The sequence below is a fragment of the Triturus cristatus genome, chromosome 3_1 (assembly GCF_964204655.1).
Source record: "Triturus cristatus chromosome 3_1, aTriCri1.1, whole genome shotgun sequence".
NCBI classification, from domain to species: Eukaryota; Metazoa; Chordata; class Amphibia; order Caudata; family Salamandridae; genus Triturus; species Triturus cristatus.
Genome location: NC_140583.1, coordinates 305,934,071 through 305,954,861, shown reverse-complemented (window position 1 = coordinate 305,954,861; position 20,791 = coordinate 305,934,071).

The following is a 20,791-nucleotide window of genomic DNA, read 5'->3' as shown; positions in this document are numbered from 1 at the left end:
TTTACAGGTAGAATCCTGAGTGGCAAGTATTACACTGTCTGCATATGTTTTGCGTAAATCTGCATAATATATGTTTAATCAACCCGGTGATGAAGCATGCCACTAATAGAGTAGATGAGGGTTATATATCAACTCCAGGTTTTGGTGATTTTTCCAAACCTATGGATCATTGTTTCGAGTAAGTATTAAATATTAGTCATGAAACCAATAGCAAACAGAAAGCCAGCAGTGGCGTTAAACAGCTGTGAAGTGTGTCAGTATTTTCTCTAATTAAGAGTGAGATTCATTCTCATAGAGTGTTATTTCTTGAAAAGGCATCATTTCAATTACAGTTGACTAATTTGGTGTTTTTTGGGTTTTTTTAAACATATTTTATTGAAATTTGGTCAATACAATCACTTTCCATATACACAGTGTATGGTTGCAAATCTTAAGCCCTGCACTAGGCCCCATATAACTGTGTTTATCATATCGATATAACTGAGGTACATGGGTTTTTGGTACAACATAAACGCTACTTACAATGTCCGTCATGTCAATACCATATACATGTGTCATTTCGCAAAAATGCAGGTAGCATCATCGTTATAGTATATCCTAAAGTTTATTTCTCGGCTTTACATATTAGACCAACTTTAAAACATAACATATCCCACCCCCCTCCCATGAACTCAATAAGGCTTGTAGTCTTTACAGTCGCAACGCACATCGCACTACACACCAAGTATATATATTATCCTGCTGCGGACACATTATACAACCTTATAAGAGCTCTACTGCTTATTGTACATCAGTTACTTCCAAATTGTTAGATCTCTGTTGCATTAAAGTCTTCCATTAAAACATTCCATTCAAGTGATATAGGCTTCTTGTGCAGGCCACGCTGCTCCTCTCTTTGTAGTTCTATACCTTCGGCTATGCCCCATCTGACCACCTCATTGTACCACTCTATAGATGCTGGTGGTTTCCTCGCCTTCTACCACATTGTTAATGTTCGTTTAGCCAATATCAGTGCCAGATTTATAAAGCGAGATGCAGGGTCACCGCTTTTCATTTTGATACCCACGCCTAGCAAACAGTATTCCATTGTGCTACTTCGCCTTCCTGGTGCTATTGTGTTTAATATTGTGTGGACTGTAGTCCAATAGTGTGCTATTTTTGGGCAAGTGTACAGCATATGAGGCAAATTAGCATTAGTGTCTTGACAGCGGGGGCATACATCTGACATTTGTGGAAACATGACACTAAGTCTGTGATGGGATAGATACGCCCGGTGTACAATCATTAGTTGGATGAACTTGAATTTCGGGTTTCTTGATACCTTCCTGGGGTATTCGAGAATATTTCCCCACTCCTTATCCTTTAGCGCCCTTCCTATATCAGCACACCATTTTTCCCTAAGGGTTTGTAATGGCACTGCCGTATGTGCCTTTATCCCATGAACTAACCATTGTGTTAGGTGACTGCCATTACCCATTAAAACCGCATTGCTTTCCTCCAATATAACAATGCCACCTTCAATATTGGAATCTTACTATTAGGCAGCAAGAGGGTATGTACCTTAACCCGACCCCATACCGATTGTGTCATCCCAATTTCCTGTAAATTGTGCCCTGCTATCCAATACGCCAGGCATTGTAGTTGACTTGCGTAACAATATGTTTTAAAGTCCGGGACCCCCATTCCCCCACTCTTGGTATCAAGCTGGAGCTTGGAAAGACCTATTCTGCGTCTTCCAGCACCCCAGATCAGTTCAACTAACAATGTGTTCAGTGTTTTAAAAATATGCACAGGGAGTACTAATAGTATGTTCATAAAATAATATAGTAAGCTGGGAAGCATCACCATTTTAATAATAGTCACTCGCCCCGCCACAGACAGCGGTAGAGGTGTCCAAACTTTTATCTGTTATTTGAGTGTGTTGATCGCGCATGCAATATTGCCATCTATCATATCTTCCGCGTGTCTGTAGATATTAATACCCAGGTATCGGAAAGTTACTGGCGCTGTTTGAAATGTCCATTGACCAAACTTTAATGGGTCCTGCCGGGAAGAGTCTGTGAAGGAGTATGCATGGGACTTTATATCATTAATAGACAACCCTAATAACAACTGAAATTTCCGAAATATATCCGAGACAGGTGTATGGTCCCCCCGTAGGTCTGCAAAATATAAAATAATGTCATCTGCATAAGCCGATATAATATGTGTTTCATTTTCCGTGCAAATACCCTCTTGTACTGCTAGTGCACGAATTTTAACTAATAGTGGTTCAAGGGCCAATTTGAATATTAGAGGCGAAAGTGGACAGCCCTGTCGTGTCCCTCGTGCCACTTTGTATTGTGAAGAAATATAAGTACCTGAGCGCGCACAAGCAGTTGGGTTCGTGTACAAGGGGGTAACCCATTTCGTGTATGTATCTGGTATTCCATATTTTGGTAGAGTACTAAACATGTACCTCCAGTGTAGAGAATCAAATGCCTGTCGTAGATCTAATGAGATACATCCTTGTGTGGTTGTTTGAGAAGGCGACTGTGTCATCAGTTGATGTAGTCTACGAATATTTAAAGCTGTACTTCTGGGTGGTATGAATCCACATTGATCCATGTGTATTAATTGTGGTATAAATTGCTGTATTCTATTAGCCAATAGTTTGCTTAGAATCTTATAATCTATATTTAAAAGCGACAGAGGTCTGTATCCTGACATGTCCGTATTTTCTCTTCCCGGCTTCAATAGAGAAACCACTACTGCTTGTAGTGTTGAGTGGGGCAGGGTGCCTGAGTCTATGGATGCCTGATACGTTGTTTGTAAATGTGGAGTTAGGAGTGTCATGTATTTAGCATAAAATTCTACAGGTAACCCATCTGATCCTGGGGTTTTGTTTCTAGGGAGCGCCTTTATTGCTGTTTTAATTTCTGTTTCTGTGATGGTTTTTCCAATTCGTCCCTATGCTCTTCTTTCAGTTGTGGGAGCTGGAGCTCCTAAAAAAAAGGACTCATAGTCGCTAACATAGAGTTCGGGGGCGCTGCTTATAAGGTCTCATAGTATGTTCTAAATGCCGTGTTAATATCTAACTGGGTGTTAACAATGATACCTTCCTGATTGGTCACTGCTAGGGTCGGGGAACTCGTCAGTGTATTTTTTATTATCCTTGACAATAGAGGTCCTGCTCTGTCTGCCTCCGTATGTTGTTTCTGCGTATACAATCGATAATCTAATACCCTAAGATCTTCTAAAAGTTCTGCATGTCGTATATGTGCTTCTTGTAGTTCGTCTTTGTGTGTATTACTTAGCCTTGCCTCTTTTTCTAATGTGCCTAATTTGGCTTCTAATTCTGTAAGTTTATCAATCAAAACTGAGCGTTCCTCAACTCTCGTCCGAATGGCAACCCCCCGTATCAACGTCTTGAAAGCATCCCATTCCATTTGGCGTGTACTGGCAGTGTTGGCATTCTCCTGAAAGTAATTATTAATCGCTTCAGCCAGAGTATTGTGGAAAACTGAGTCCTCCAGCAACAAAGGCTGTAACTTCCATGTGGGTATTGGTGTGGGTATCCTACCCCACCCGAAAACAACTTCCAATGGGTTATGGTCTGAGAAAGTTTATCACAAATATGTAGTGTCCGTCACAATTGGAATTAATCTCATAGAGCAAAATATCCTGTCTATGAATGTATGTAGTCCATGTGGTGCAGAGTAGAAGGAGTACTCTCTACTATCCGAATGTTTCATCCGCCATGTGTCACTCACATTCCAGCCAATTACCCATCTCCGTAGTGCCTCTGCTTGTTTTTTACAACCAGTACCCTGCAAGGGTGGATGCGACCTGTCCAGCTCTACATCTAGTATTGCGTTGAAATCGTCCTCAAGTATCCAGGGATAGACATCCCAGTCCATCAACACCGTGGAAAGTGAGTTTAAGAAAGCATCCTGATCAGTGTTAGGAGCATATATACTCCCTATCACAATCGGTCGCCCATCGAGTTTACCAAGCAGGAGTACGTATCTGCCGTGTATGTCTATTCTCTGCTCTATCAATTCAAAGGGAACGCCATTCTGCACCCAAACCGCCACCCCACGTGCAAAAGCCGAGTAAGATGTATGAAAGACTAATTTGGTGGTTTACTTAGGCCAGAGCAGTAGTGGAAATTTGGTATAAACCTGGGGATATAGTAAGCTCTACAATCCATGGATTGGAACTCTGCATGGATGGTTTCTTCATTCTCCTTTTAAGGTGCTTATTTCAGAGTAGGAGGAGGTTATAAGGCTCTACTCCAAAGACTTTTTGGTGTCAATGGGAAGTCTGCTGAACAGAATCAGCTACATATTGCTTTTTAATGTGATTGATGAACACCTTCCTGTTTTAGTTTAAACAAGGCAGATGAGTCAGGATTACAGTTTGTGTGCCTTGTACCCCAAGAAGTGTAACAGGTGGTTGGTTAGATAGCTCAAACACTTGTTTATCAGGGATATTTACTTGTACCAGCTCACTAACCTTGGGGAGCAACCTGTCTATGTCTTTAGGAACCTTATCGTTGCCAGTGTCTCTGACTTCTAGGACGCTCTGCAAGACATTCAAACCTTTGTCCAGGTCAAATTCTTAGTTTTCCTCCTAATTTTCTGAACTATCAAAGTGGGACACAACCTAGATACTCTGACGAGTATCTCATGTGGAGTGCCACCACCTAATACTCTTCTAGGCAGATTATATAATAGTCCCTGAACTCCATACAGGTTATGTAGCTAACCCAGTCTTGTACTTAATGCCTTAGTGGTCAAGGTTTGCTGAACCATACCGGTGGCGGGCCCTCTATTAACAATTTGCAGAAAAGCACTAACTGGTTGCAAGTATTGTAGACATACTAGTCCCAGAGCAGATATATCATCCCTGATTGATTTGCGACAAAAACCTGGCCATTGGCCAAATGAAAGATGTGAACGGTGCACATTGATTGCTATTAAGCTCTGCAAGTCTTTATGATCACTTGAACATCAGCATTCCTTTGCAGCCAAACCCACAAGAATCTGGAACAACTAATATATACCTATATCACTTTACTGGATCGATTAACCTGGTATGGTTGAGGTAAATCATCCCAAATGGGTGATTGGAGATAGATTGGCAATGGTCTTGGAACAGTAGAGTTTTTTATTTGTTGGCAGAAGATACATTGGCATTCATAATCCTTCGTTTGTTTAGGTAGATAAGGCCACCAGTATCTTTGCTAGAGCATTGCTACTGTGGCACCCATGCCAGCGTGGGCGGACACCATACCTTCATTGGTGTATTTAATCAAGTCATTAGGAATGTGTCTCTCTCCCATCAGAGTGCTATATGAATTGAGAGAGTATGAGTATTTGTATGGAAAACTGCCTTCATCTTTAGCTGTTGCTTGTATCAGTGCCAAAATGTCTGTGTCAATCTTGATTTGAGCTGGTTACCGCAGCTACTTAAAAAACATGCACCGCTGCCTTTTGAGGCTAAGTTGACTGCACAGTACCCTTAGGCATGAATTCCCTCAATTTTATGGGCCATGGTATGTTAAATATGTACCATAGGAAGCTTGTCTTTTAAGACAGCCACCTTTCCCAGGGCTGTTTATTTTTATTTGGTTTCCCTTTTGAATCTCTAATTCCATTCAGTTGCCAATGTGCTAAACTTACATTGGACCCCTGCACACAGAAAGCTGAATCCAACACAATTAGGGCCCGACTATGACTTTTGGTGGAGTGGTGGCACGACAGTGCAAACTGCTACGTCACTGCTCTGCAGGAGGTCGGCGCCGCCGCCCACCTGCCAGATGACAACTTTTCAGTAGTCTTGCAGGAGGGCAGCTTGGCGGTGCCCCTTTTGAAGGACGCAGTGTCTTTGAAAAAGGCACCGCAATGGGACCGCACTACAAGGTTCCTGCATGGCATGGAATCGAAAGTCCATGCCTTGGAGGAACCTATGTGCAAGCATACAGGGGGGCGCATGTTATTCCCCCCTGTGTACATCCACATGTGGTTGAGGCACAGGGGGGCCCTGTAGGCCCCCCTTTGTTTCCTCTTCTCTAAGGTTTACTTGGAGGAAGAACCGCCATGTCAGCCCTGTAGGAGAGGAAACTCGTAATTTGCTTGACGGGACCCCGGCGGTCCCACCAAGCATATTGCAGCCTCTGACCGCCACTCCCATGCCAGGTAACGGCAGTTCTCTAGCAGAGCCAGTGGTTTGACCGCCCAACTCCTAATAGGGCGGTTGGACCGCTGGTGGTGCGGTGGCCAGATCCCCCACCGCCGCGCCACCATAAGTATGGCGGTCCTCAAACCACCAGGTCGTAATAGGGCCCTTATTGTAGGAACTGATGGATCAGCCTTCTTTAGTGCAAGCAACAAGACATGGATTTCTGCAAGTTTTGCAATGCGATCACCTAAAGATTTACTGTGATTATGCAATGGCTTTAATTTGGCGTCTTCAAAAATTCTCTGCATGTAGTATTTTTGTTTAGTACCAACAGTAGGCTGTGAAGAGCGGTCTGTATAAAAAAATTGCTTATAGTCCATAATGGATAGGATATCAAGAGTTTGCTGTATATTGGAGAAATTATTGAGTGTGGAGAGTCAGATCATACTCAGATTTTACATCAACTGCACTTTAAGACACTACCCACTGTACCCAATGCAGGTGTACAGCGCGAGCATTAGGAATGCTTGCTTTTGTCACTGCTTCTAGTGTAGGTATAGGAGAAACTATAAGCATTGGTTTCCCTTAAGCAAAGGGCGCTCTTTTGATTTCCATTTGCATCGTGCTTAAACTGAGGAGTGCAAATGTGATTTGTAAACAATAGAAACTCCATTGTAAACAGTGTAACTGTAGCCCAGGAGACCGGGACAACTCCAATAACTAGGTTTGTCAGTAAATATTTAGTCTGTAACATGTCTAGTTCCAGTCCTTGTAAGATAGCTGGGTTTTTTCAGTCCCATCAATGTTTTTCAGCAAATGTGGGAGAAAGTATGACGTACAAGGGCTTCACTCACTCAGAATAATGTGGCCAGTAAGTCCTTCCAAAGTTAAGACATCATAACCCATCATATCACGCCCTCTACGCAGGAGCCTCGGCCAAACTCCTGAAACGACTTCAACGCATCCAAAATGCCTCTGCACGCCTGATCCTCGACATCCCTCACTGCAGCCACATCACACCCCACCTGAAAGACCTGCACTGGCTCCCCGTCAACAAGAGGATCACCTTCAAGCTCCTCACCCACACGCACAAGGCACTCCACAACACCGGACCAGCATACCTCAACAGACGACTCAGCTTCTACACCCCCAACCACCAGCTCCGCTCCGCCGACCTCACTCTCGCCACAGTCCCCCGCATCCGAAGAGCGACCTCTGGCGGCAGATCGTTCTCCCACCTTGCCGCCAAGACCTGGAACACCCTACCCATCATCCTACGGCAGACCCAGGACCTGCTTACCTTCAGAAGACACCTCAAGACCTGGCTATTCAAGCAGTAGCAGCATCCCTCCCCCCCCCCAGCGCCTTGAGACCCTCACTGGTAAGTAGTGCGCTTTACAAATGTTCTGATTGATTGATTGATTGATTGATATCAGAGCTTGTAACTTTCTTAACATAATTGAGGCTGTAAGCTGGCAAACTACTGCAAAACCTCTGGTGACAGACCCTCTACCCTTGCTGAATAATTCATATCCAATGACAATTACATTCAGGTAAGTGATTTGTAGATTTTTTTAAGTTAATTCTGTGACTGTGTTTATTGAGTATTGTCACTATCCGGTACACCCTAGTGCGGTCCTGTTGTAAGCCATTGTGATATAAATGTCATCAATGTGAGATAACACTACAAGATCTGCCTGTATGATCTCCATAATGTGTGCTGCAAATAAATCATAACTATTATTATAACCAATTTGCATTTGTTTAAAACAGAATTGGGAGCCGTTAAAGGAGGAAGCTGTTGATACTTGGTTTTGGATGCTATGTTTTGACTGAAACACTCATTGCAGATGGCAATTTTGCATGTTTTTTTAGAATTTGTCTGCACCTGGTTCATCATAATCCTGCGCTACAGAATATGTGTATGATTGTGCGTTTAAATTTCTATAGTCTAACACTATGCTATACGATCCATCAGGTTTTAAAACAGGTGTGTTCACTGTAGAACTACAAGGCACGATAATGCCCTGACGTTGCAGCTGTGTTGTGTTTTGCATATGGCTTCAGAGGATATTGAGCCTGTATTTGAGGCTCACTCCATAATGGTATGACATGTGGAATAGATTCCTTACCCCACCTTGCTTGGTTTCTGTGCAGCACTGGAGCTTGTTTTAAAGTCTGCATGCTTGCATATTTTTCCCTGAGGTCCTCAGGTATTCAGGAGGACAATGCTACCATTATTACCTGCTCTCATTGGGGTGCATCTCTTATAAAGGCTGGTGGCCAATCATCCTCTACTAGAATGATGTCATGAGAATCTGATAAACGCGGCCAGGTTATTGCTTTAATTTTGAGTGGTATATGCCCCTCCTCAATTTGTATTTTTACATTATAAACCCTAGGTTTACATGTCCATCTGGACCTCTATATATTCTTTAGTCTGATTCACGTTGATCAAATCCCATTCTGCAGATGTATGCATAGTTTGCAGGACAGAGTTTTGTAGCTAATCCAGACACTTTTCCCTTTTTAAAGTCTTGAGATTCCAAACCTTTTTCTTCTTTCTCTACAATAACTTCAGCTTCACGGCCTGATACACCTTACTGCTTGGTATACTCATCTTTTCTGTGGTACTCTGTCCATGCAGTCCTCTCTGCCCTTCTACTGTCAGAGTCCTGAAAGAACGAGAAGAACCACTACCAGAATACTGATACTGATCTGGCTCTTTATTTTGTCATGGTCCCTCAAATTGTAACCACTCTGGCTGAACTCCTGAGTTCATGGACATCCAGGACTTTTATGTTTTTCCTGTTTCTTTTTAATCTCCGGTGTAATTTTTTCTTTACCAGAACTCTCAGTCTCGTTTTTGCTTTGCGAATGCAGTTTAATGGCTCGTGATCCCAATGTGTCATATGTTTCAAATATTATTTTAGATAATTCCTGTTAACGCTTTTGAACAGGAACTGCTGCGAGTGTCTGGCATATGACCAAAGCCACTGCTTCTCCAGGGATGTTGCTTAGAATAATTGAGGAAATGTTTCAAAAGTTCTCATTAATGTCAGTCCTAGATCTGATGCCAGAACAGCTCCATGCTTATTTTGTACTTGTCTTGGTAAATTAGATAGTACTGCCAATGAGGGAAATGCATAGTTTTGTAGATATGTGCAAATGTACTTCCCCAGGTGTTTCTCCACGAGTGGCACCATTACAAGTGGAAGGTACACAATCAGAATTCTTTATTTGTCTTGGGGTGTTGTAAGAGAATAGTTCGCTTCCAGCTGGTTGGTCATCACGTTTTACGGGCACCTTGACCATAATAGTTTTTATAGCCTATAGACTGTCCGTCTGTATGGCAACCTGTGGTGCAGGTCTTGCTGGAACTGCCCGGCGGCCTGCTATACTCTGCAGTACATACTATTTGATTTTCCTGTACAAGGATACTGTATGGTTTAATATAGTAATTACTTCCCTTTCCTGTAGAGCCTTTTGATTAGGGAAAGGTGTGCACTCAGCCAATACTGGCCAGGTGGCCCCGTTATTACTTAAGGGACCTAGTATGACATTCTATCTGTGTGGGATAAGTGACCATCAAACCAATTTTGGTGTTCTAGGTAAGTCAAAGGGCCCTCCAAGTCATGATATACTTAGCATTATGCAGGAATATTTAGCATCTATAGGATTATACTCCATAGCGGGTGCATAAACCACAAATGTCACTGCAACCACTGCACCGGGGACACCTCTGTCTTTGAGATGTTGTGTAGCTGCTAAACGGTTATTTACTTCTATCTGCACCAGGACCAGGTGTGACAAACCTACAATAAAAAGAGGTTTCCTAGTTAATCAGAAGGAGGGCACCAATATTACAACGGACACATACATATTTAAAGTAATTGGTTTCTTTTTTTGTGTATAATCAAATAATTCCAGCTGGCTCCACTTTGAGCACCAAATGTCACAATTCTGGGAGATGGGTGCTCCCCAGAGCTCTTGGTGCAAGGACTTAGTTCAGTGCACCAACATGAATTAGAAATTAGAACCATACACAACCCCGTAAGTAATACTATGCGGGTTGTGTTTTTTTTCACGATTAGTCTCTCTCCAGATGAGCTGAGGGACACAGCGGAACTCCAAGCCCTCTTTCGTAAACAAATAACACATTCAAAATAGCACTAAGAGACAGGGGATAAAACTTTGAAATATTTATTTCGAAAATGCATGTCTAGTGTATAAAATATGAACAGTAAACACATAGAATGAGTAAAAATAAATGCAGCATGACATGGCCAGTGAATACAATATCTTTCTTAGGTGCCACACCTAGAATCTGGAATTTGCTACCACCAAACATTAGAAGAATCCCGACCTCATCAAGATTCAAGAAGAAAGCTAAGATTTTTCTAATGGGTGAATTCCTTCCATAACTCACTGCAGAGCAAACACCGAACAGTTGCTTAGTGATTATCAACTGGTCCTTATGGAACATAACCCGCTAGCCAACAAGACTTCTAAAATGAAGCTCATTGGGAACTGTACCGCCCTCTTTCAGAGAGTCTTACCACGGAACTTACCGAGGCTGATGCCCAGTTAGACTGTAAAATGTGGAATCTTTTATGGTGTTTAGTCGATTGCAAAAAATGTTTTACGGTGTAACCCTTCAGGGGTAGAGGTTGTGGTAGGCGCATAATCCATCAATCATGGGATAATGAAGCGCGCTACTTATCCATGAGGGTCTCAAAGCGCTGGTGGGGGAGCAGCTCCGGTCAGTCGAAGAGCCATGTCTTGAGGGTCTTCCTGAAGATGTGCAAGAGTGGGTGCGTGTCTTATGTTGATTGGGAGCTAGTTCCAGGTCTTTGTTATGACGTAGGAGACTGCTCTTCCACCTGTTCTGGCTCTGCAGATGTGCGGGCGGTGGATCTAAGGTTTCTCTTGGGTACGTGGAAGGCGATTCTTTCGTTGAGATATAGAGGTCCGGTGTTTTGGAGGCATTTATATACTTAGGTGAGTATCTTGAAAGTTACTCTTTTCTCAATGGGGAGCCAGTGGAGGTGTGGGATGATGTGTTTGTGTCATGGGACACTGATGACGAGTATGGCTGCGGTGTTCTGTATGATCTGGAGCTTGCAGAGCAGGGATTTGTTGATCCCGGCATAGAGGTCTAATCTGCTGGTTATGAGTGTGTGGGTGACGGCCCTTCTTGATTCAGGGGGAACCATTTGAAGGTCTTGCAAAGGATGCGGAGGGTGTTGAAGCAGGTAGAGGCGACGGCATTGATCTGTTGGGTCATGGAGAGGGAGGAACCAAATATGATGCCCAGGTTCTGGGTGTGGTCCGTGGGTGTGGGAGGGATGCCGAGGGCGATGGGCCACCAGGTGTTGTCCCACGCAGAAGGGGAGGGTCCGAGGATGAGGACTTCTGACTTCTCCAAGTTGAGCTTCAGGCAGCTGCTGCTCATCCAGGTTATGACGTCCTTCATTCCTTCCTGGAAGCTGAGTCTGGAGGTGAGGGGGTCCTTGGGGAGGGAGAGGATGAGCTGGGTGTCATCGACGTAGGATACTATGCTGAGTCCATGCTGTCTGACAATGGCGGCGAGGGGGGCCATATAGATGTTAAAGAGTGCGGGGATGAGCCATGATTCTTGGGATACTCCACAGTTGATCTCTGTGGGTTCGGTGAGAAAGGGAGGAAGTCTGATTCTTTGGGTTCATCCAGTGATGAAGGAGCAGAGCCAGTCGAGGGCGGTCCCCTGTATGCCGGTGTCGTGGAGTCTGGTGTGAGAGTGCAGTGGGAGACGGTGTAGAAGGCTGCAGAGGGGTCGAGCAAGAACAGGGCAGCAGTGTGTCCTTGGTCGAGGAGCGTGCGGATGTCATCTGGGGCAGCGAGTAGGGCAGTCTGGGTGCTCTGGTTGCTGCGGAATCAAGATTGGGAGGGGTCGAGGATGGAGTTCTCTTCTATGAATTTCGTTAGTTGGACGTTGACGATCTTTTCTGTGACTTTGTCTGTGAAGGGAAGGAGAGAGATGGGTCGGTCGTTTTTGAGGTCCGTTAGATCTGCTAAGGGCTTCTTGAGGAGGGGCTTGCCTTCTGCATGTTTCTAGTCGTTGGGGAATGTGCCGGCTTTAAGGGAGGCGTTAATGGGGCATCGTAGCTCCAGTGCGGTGTCTTCAGTGGTGACTGAAGTCCAGGAGGAGATGGTAGACTGACTTTCGTTGCTGGGGGGCGGAGTGAGTTTGATGTCCCATGTCTGTTTGTCGAAGTTGTCGCAGAGGGATCTTATTTTCAGGCGGTAGTCAGAGCTAAGTTTGTTGCAGAGGTTCTGGGAGGGTGTGACGTCCTTGGCTTTGCTGGGTGGCTTAGTGAATTCCTGGATGATGTTGAAGAGTTCCTTGGAGTTGCTGGTGTTGGCTTGGATTTTGTTACGGATGAAGGTCCTCTTTGTGGATCTGATGAGTTGGTGGTATTCTGTCATGATGTTCTTGTAAGTGGAGTGGTCTTCCAAAGTGTTGCTGGTCCTTCAGTTCTTACCGAGACGTCTCCAGGTGCGTCTGGCTTCTTGGAAGCGGGTGGAGAACCAGGAGGCCTTTCCGGGTCACCGTCTGTCAGGGTTGCGGAGGGGGGCATCTGCACAGTTAGTGATCCATCTGTGAAGTTCTTTGGCTGCTGAGTTCCTTCGAGGTGGGCTGGGTGCCGGTTTGGGTGCAGTGGTTTTTTTGACGTGGAAGTGAACGCAGTTGTGGTCCGTCCAGATGGGTTACGTGGTGTGGCTGAAGTGGATGTTGTTGCCTCCTGCGTAGACAGGGTCGAAGGTGTGTCCTGCCTATTGGGTAGGGGTGGTGATGAGTTGTTGCAGTCCGAGGTTGGCGAGGTTGTCCAGGTGGGTGGCGGAGTTGGGGTCGCTGAGGTTGTCAAGGTGGAAGTTGAGGTCTCCGATGAGTACGTAGTCCATGGAGGCGATGACGTGGGGCGCAATGAGGTCGGAGATGGTAGTGGTGGATGCGGTTCGAGGTCCGGGAGCTCTGTAAGCGAGGGTGCCTCATAAGGTCGTTCCGGGGCTGCTCTGGATCTGGAAATGGAGGTGTTCGGTGGTGGACGGGGAGTTGCTTGTGCTGGAGGTGGTGACTCGGAGGGAGCTCTTGTGTGCGATGGCGGGTCCTCCTCTTTGGCAGTTGGGGTGGTCCTTCCTCTGGATCTTGTATTCATCGGGGATGGAGGTGGCAATGTCGGGGCGGAGGTGGGGTTGGTCCATGTTTCTGAGAAGAAAGCGACATCTAGCGAGAGGATGTCGAGGAGGTCCTAGATCTCTACTGCGTGTCTGTGCAGCGAGCGCACGTTGAGGAGGATGCATCTACTCTCTATTGCACTCCTTGACCAAATATTACATGCATTGTCAGGCTGCAGGCCACTTCTCTGCACTGCTCTCAGAACCATGGAGCAACCTCTTACTGGGGCTAGTTTGTAGCAAACTGGCGTGACCTCTGATGTGATAGTTCCGTCAAGAAGCCTCTCCAAACTAGGGGCAAATACAGGGGTTTAATAGCACCTGCTGGCCAATTTTTCTCATGTTTATAAGCTTAGACAAAATAAGTATGACTATAAATGTGCCATCTTAATTTGCATGTTGACATTTTACTGTTCACAGTAGCGTCTATATTAATATGGCAGTGAACTTAATATAAAGAATGAAAATATGTTAGCCTAGATAGGATCCAGACACGATGCTAACACTTCTGCATTTGTTTAAATGTAATATTCTCTAATAGAAAGAGATAAAACAGTTTTCAGGCAACCATATGATAGAAAAGAAGTTTGATTAGGCCCTGTCACAGTGTTCATGACACATTTAGTTTTGTAGCTGGTCCAACTTCTCAGTGGGTGTCATTCAGGCCACTATCAGGCCATTGGCAGGGCCCAATCAGAAACAGGCAATAGGAAGTGCCTCTATTCAGCCCTCCTGCCTGCCCCCCATTCAACAGATACAGTGGCTGAGACCCACTTGACTTCCTCCTCTGTGCATTGCACCCTTTGCCCTACAAGAGTATAACCATCCCTCCAGAGCTGTGCCATGGGTCAGCAAAAGCCAAAGCTAGAAAGAGGAGGCCTTGGCCAGTTCATCAGGCCCGGCAGGCCAATGCTCCCCTTTTGGTCGCTATTGAGGAGTGGCAACCTCCTGAGCAGCTCTCTGTGTCCTTCCAAGGCACCCCCCAGTAAGTCCGACCTCACCCTCTCTTCACACCCTCACGGTACCGGCACAAGCTGGTCCATGCCATCTGTGGCCTCACATGGGCAGCCACCTGTCTCCTCCAACTGCTGCCTCCCCCACACTGCCCAGGCCACCATTTGGATACTGGGAAGGTCTGCCACCAGGTCTTGGTGTGTCACACTGGGGCCACCTTCATTCTTCACTATGACTTCCTCATGTTCACAGGCATTGCCTGAGCGGGCGCAACTCACGGGTGTCATTCCTGAGTGCATCCCAATGCAGGATTTGGAAGTATGACTGGGCGCACAAGTGGAGCTCTGTCATGTCCATTCCGCCATGTTGCTCATCGGACTATGCCCGTCTTCTTCAGGCTTATTTACAAATTCAAAATACTAGTATCTCCATTTTAAAAGATGGTGGATAATCTGGGGCTCACATAGATATGCAATGAGCAAAGAAAAATCAAGTTCCTATACTAAAGAAAGCGATTCCTCTGATAGGTGAAGCTGTTGATGGTCCTCCAGTTTCTTCAGGATCAGTTTCTGAACAAAGTGCATCTTCACACCTCAAAATTTCTAACTTCATAAGTTAATATCCTTTTATCTAATAGCAGCACCTCAATATCATTTTGGGAGTGCCATGGTTTCAACACATAACCCTAATGTCAACTGGGCAGCCAAAACTTCTGAGTTTTGTAGCAAATAGTGAATCTTAGATGAAGTAAGAGAAGGTCAATCTAAACTATCAGTTCCAAACTCAACTTTAATCAAGGAATTGGGGCACAAATATCAATAATTCCAACAAAGTATCATGAGTATTTAGATGTCTTATTGGAAACTGACACAATTATGCCCCTACAAAGAAATGTCAATTGTTCATTCAAAGTGGTTCCATATTGTACTGTTCAGTTTGGAAGAATGTCGAACACCATACTAAAAGGAAGCCCTGCAAGAATATCTTGACAAGAACCTACAAAATGTTTTAATTGTTCCATCTAAATCACCAGCTGAAGCTTCTCTATTCTTTGATACTAAAAGGATACCATGAGCTTCGACAATGTATAGATTGCCATGGTCTGACTAATGAAACAATCAAAGAGCGATTTCCTATACTTTTGATTTGAGACATATTAAACAATCTTTTTATTGAAACAGTATTTGATCCACCCTTACATTCAATGATCGTTGAATATCATTATTTGAACAACATTCCGGACACGAGGGCCAGTGTGACACATATGCAGGAGGTATCTCTAGTATAGCCCGTGTCTCTTTTCTTGTGGAACATCTGTAATTCCCTTGCTTTTGTCCTTACTTCTTGGCTAAGTCCTATATTTCCCCCATGCCGTCCAAATTTTTTCCCATTTCTTGGCGCAGCCTCTACCCTCATACATCACCTTCTCTGCGTGTTGGCACCAGTCCATGTTGCGTTTTCAATTGGTAAGCCTCGGCACCTCATGCCCCCCCCACAGTCTTGCTATGTTGCGCTTTGTCACCCCCGAGGCCAGCATGAGCCAGGTTTTCGTGTGTGCAGGCCAATTGGACTCCCCTGTGACTCCCAAAAGGTGCAATCTTGCATCAGGCTGCATGCGGAGGCCTAGCACTTCCGACATCACCCCAGCAACTTCTGACCATTTGCGCTGGATTTTTGGAAACTCACAGATACTGTGGAAGAAAGTGCCCACCATCGCACACCCTCTGGCACAATGGTCTGTGTCTGATCTCCCTATTCTGTAATGGAGTGTTCTGGGGTGTATGACCTGTGTAGGACTCTAAGCTGAATCAGTCTAAATCTTGCCCGTATCAGCACCAATCTGGGACATTGGATCGCTTCCTGCCAATCGTCGTATTCGAGTAGCCCTAGGTCTGTTTGCCAGGCCTCTCTCAACGAACCCAGGGGATCCGGGAGGTTGTTCATTATCTTACGGTATGTGAGGGAATCCTCTTTTTACAGCATGGGGTCAAGCAGGAGGAGTATTCGGGCAGTAGTTCCCCCTCTGGCACATGGTGTCTTAGGGCGTGTCTCAACTGCAGATATTGGACCTGTTCACCGCTGGTCATTTGATATTCAGTCTGCAGCTGTGTAAAGGTAATCATATTCCCATTTAACCATATGTCCCCTAGTGTGTCTATGCCAATTAGGTGCCATCCCCGGAATCCCTGTGAGCGCCCCACGTCACTTTCCAGGAGTGGGGTTTGTTGAGTCAATCTGGAGTGCCATCCCAGTTTTGTACCCGCGTGCCATGCCTGCACTACCGCTTGTGTGTGTGGGGATAGAGACCTTTCCCTGTTGCACCGATATAGGGCTGCCAGATGCCAACCTTTTCCCATAGCGGATCAATCTATCCGGTATATCGTCTCCGAGTGCGATGCAAAGGCCCATCCGTTGAGGTTGATAAGTTAGGCCCCTAGGTAGTAGCTTCGGACGTGTGGGACCGCTAGTCCACCCTCATAGACCCCAAGCTGGAGGTTGCGCAGCGCTATTTGTGGCTTGCCTCTCTCCCACAGGAGGTTTTGTTGTTCCCTCTCTATGGTACAGAAGAGAGTGTTCGGCAATTTGTATGGTGTATTCTGCAGTGTGTAAAGCAGACACAGGAGAGCCATCATTTTAAAAAGCACTGCTCTATCCATGAGAGACTCCGGCAGTCATTGCCAGTGAACCACGTCCTCGCGCAGTCTCGTCAGGTCAGCGTATGAATTTCTCCGCCCACCCCTTAATCCATATACACAGGTATTTAAACTTGTCCTGTTGTACCATGTCCTTGCAGTCGGATGTAAGCGGAGGGAGTCCCCCTGATAGGGCATAGATTAAGGATTTTATCTGGTACCCAGAATATGAGCTTGGTCTCAAAGTTAAGAAGGTAGATGGGCCGGTAGGAGCTGCTTAGTTCCGGGGGTTTACCTTTTTCAGGAATAACCACGATAGTGGCTGATCACGGATCATCGGGTAGGTGCCCTTCCTGTAGTGCGATACCAAATGGGGATGATGGACGGAGCGTTTGAGCAAATCAAACACTCACCCCCAGTCAACTGATCTGGACTGTTCCCATGAGGCACAGGGTCAGACTGATTTGCATATGGCCATGTCTGAACTGGGGTGGCAGAGTGGGCTAAAGAACGGTGATGGATCAAACCCAGATCTGTTGACTGGGTGTGAGTGTTTGATTGGTTCTGATGCTCCGTCCATCACCACCCCCATTTGTACCACCAGAGATGCTACGCACTTGAAGAGTTCTGCGGGTAGTCCGTTTGGACCAGCAGTCTTTCTGGACTAAAGATCCCTAATGGCCCCCTCCACCTCCTCCCTCTTCAATTCCTGGTCAATGGCTTCTCTATCTTCCTCTGAGAGGGTCGGTAGGGAGATATCCTTAAGCAAGTCCTTACTCCCCTCCTCTGTTCTGCTCGTTGCTGATTGAAACACTGCCTAATAGTATGATGCGAAGGCTTCAACTATATCTGCCCCTGTCTTGTATACTGTGCCCTTGTCAGTTTGAATTTCGGCTACCCAGTTTCGTTCTCTGTCCCTTTTTTACAGCCATGCAATGAGCTTATTGGCCTTATCTCCTACGTCATACAATCGTCTCTGTGTGGTTATAATGTGTTGACGAGCTGCGTCCTCCCCTAGGTCCCTGAACTCCTTCTGTTTGAGGCGTTTCTTGTGTCTCCGCTCGGGGTCGTCTAACTCGCTCACTTGCCCGGCGATTTCAGACATATTAGATGGTGTACAAGGAGCCAAAATAGCTACTAATTTGGATCTGAGAGTAGATTATCATCTTCGTATAAGAGGCGGTGATGAATGGGAAACAACTCCTCTTGTGTGTTTTGAATGCAGAGCAAAGCCCTTTGGACTCTCCAATGCTTCAACCATTTTCCAAAGGTTAATGCCTGCAAAATTGTTGCATTCTGTGATACTATATCATGATGACATTTTATTGTTTTTTTTGTTGTTTTTTTAAATATCTTTATTCAGTTTATAACAGCAATGTTCACTCCCCCCCGATCCCATCCCCACCCCTCCCGATCAGACAAGTATACATACAATTTCATTATTCACACTGAATCATAACTTTAGGGAACACTGGTTCCAGAATATATTAATTTCAGTAGAAGAGAAACACCCACAACCAGATCCCCATTGATCATTGGTACTCAACTAAGTACAGCCATGCGATTGACACCATTCTATTAGAGGGATTCCAAATTTTCAACCCTCTTTTACATCGCTTCCTGCCCTTCCATTTATAAATGGCAATCTCTATATTAGAGATGGCTAATAGCCTAGCTAGCCACTGTTGGAACGACGGAGCGGTAGAGTCCAGCCACGCTGAGGCTATACACAGCCTGAAAACTGCCATAGCAATAAAAATGAGTTCATGGCCTACTCTAGCATTACTAGGATCCGCCGCCCCTAATAAAATGACATCACTAGATAATACTATTGTGCTTTGGAGTACTGCGGTCAAAAATTTCCCTATCTCTTGCTTTATAGATGTTAATCCTTCGCATGTAGAGAAAATGTGTACACAATCAGCGTTATATAGCATACATCTTGGACAACACGTGCCCTTGCCATCCCCCACTTAGCAATTTTGTCAGGTATATAATATTTAAAAAAACAGGTTTAAAAAAATTGTGCTTGCAGTTTCGTTGACATGAGGATTATTTGTGACATTAAATAAGCATAGTTAAATTTGTCAATCGACATTCCGACTTATTCCTGCCATTTCTGTTAGGTTTTCTCCATATCGTCCGGAAACAGCGCATGATAAGAGAATATATCCCGCCCAATAGTGCTTTTTTTTTTAGCATGAATTAGTGTTTCTACTATATTAACTTTTTCAAACAAAACCCTGCCCCCCATCTTTTGTGACAAGAAGTCTCTAATTTGAAGGTACTTGAAAAAGTCCCGCCAGTCCAGTTCAAAATCTCTTTTAAGTTCTTTGTAGGATAGAATCCCTTCAGAGGAGAGGAGGCAGCCTATCTGGACAATTCCCGCGTCATTCCATTTGTGTATACATCTGTCACTAACAATTTCCGGGAAAGTTGGATTATCCTTTAGGGGAGTGTAGAAATAAAGTCGCCCTATACCAAGCATTTTTCTGACGGCCTTCCATACCTTAAATCCACTATGTAGCGTTTTAAATTTAACCTTCTTGTGATAACTATCATGTAAGTGTCGCCAAAGATATCCTCTACTCTTACAGCCTAGGACTAATTGAAAGATGGATGGCATACAGTCCTCACCCCCCTCCGTTTCCCCGTTGTTCTATAATAGTTCTTTACCATATAATAGTACGGATGCCCAATAATAAGCCTTTAAGTTTGGGAGAGCTAATCCACCTCTATCCTTGGAAAGAGTAAGGAACTTATAGGCCCTCCGGGGTTGTGAGGACACCCAAATAAAACATGAAAATATACGTTCTATTGATTTAAGCCAAGAAGTTGCAAATTCTAGGCATATCGCTCTGAACAAATACAGAATTTTGGGGAAGAAGACCATTTTAACTGCATTAACTCTACCAATAATAGAGAGGTGTAGATTGTCTAAGCGTTGGAGGTCTTTCTGTATTGAGTCCGTCTTTGGTTTAAGATTTAGATTGACCAGGTTTTCGAGATTCGATGAAATACAATTTCCTAGATATGTCACTTTTTCGACTACTCGGGAATCCCTCATTTCGCATTTCTTATTTAATACAATCTGAGTTTTCCCTTCGTTAAGTGCGTATCCGGACACTAATCCAAAGTTATTAGCCTCACTTTCAATAGCATTCAAGGCCGTGATAGGATCAGGTGTTACAATAGCGATATCATCTGCATAAACCAGGGATTTGGTGGGATAATCCTGTGACCAGATAGGTTCAATTTCTCTGTTTCCTTCTAATCTGCGAATGAAAGGATCTATGTAACTTGTGAAAAGCAACGGCGAGCAAGGGCAGCACTGTCGTGTTCCACGAGATATTATCAGTTCTTTAGTTAAGCTGCCATTTACCATAAGTACCGCCCTGGGGTTGACATACAGTTTTTGAACTGCCTGTATATAGCCTTCCTTTATACCAACTCTGAATATAGCGGCCCACAGGAATTGCCAGGAGACCCTTTCGAAAGCTTTCTCTGCATCAAGCAGAACCAGCACCATAGGGTCCCCTGCAACATCCATGCCATCAAATAAAGTGATCACTCTCTGAATGTGGTTAATGGTAGATCTACCTGGGACAAAACCATGTTGGCTTTTAGCAATCACTTTATGGATAATAGGATCAATTCTATTGGCCAAAACTTTCGAATATATTTTTGAGTCCGTATTAATAAGAGTAATAGGACGATATGAACCTGTTGCAGCCCACCGGCTTGGCTACAGAAGAACACTGCCTCAGCGCGTTCCAGCGCTCAAAACTTGAGGGAACTACACTTCCCCGGAGCCTCGGCGC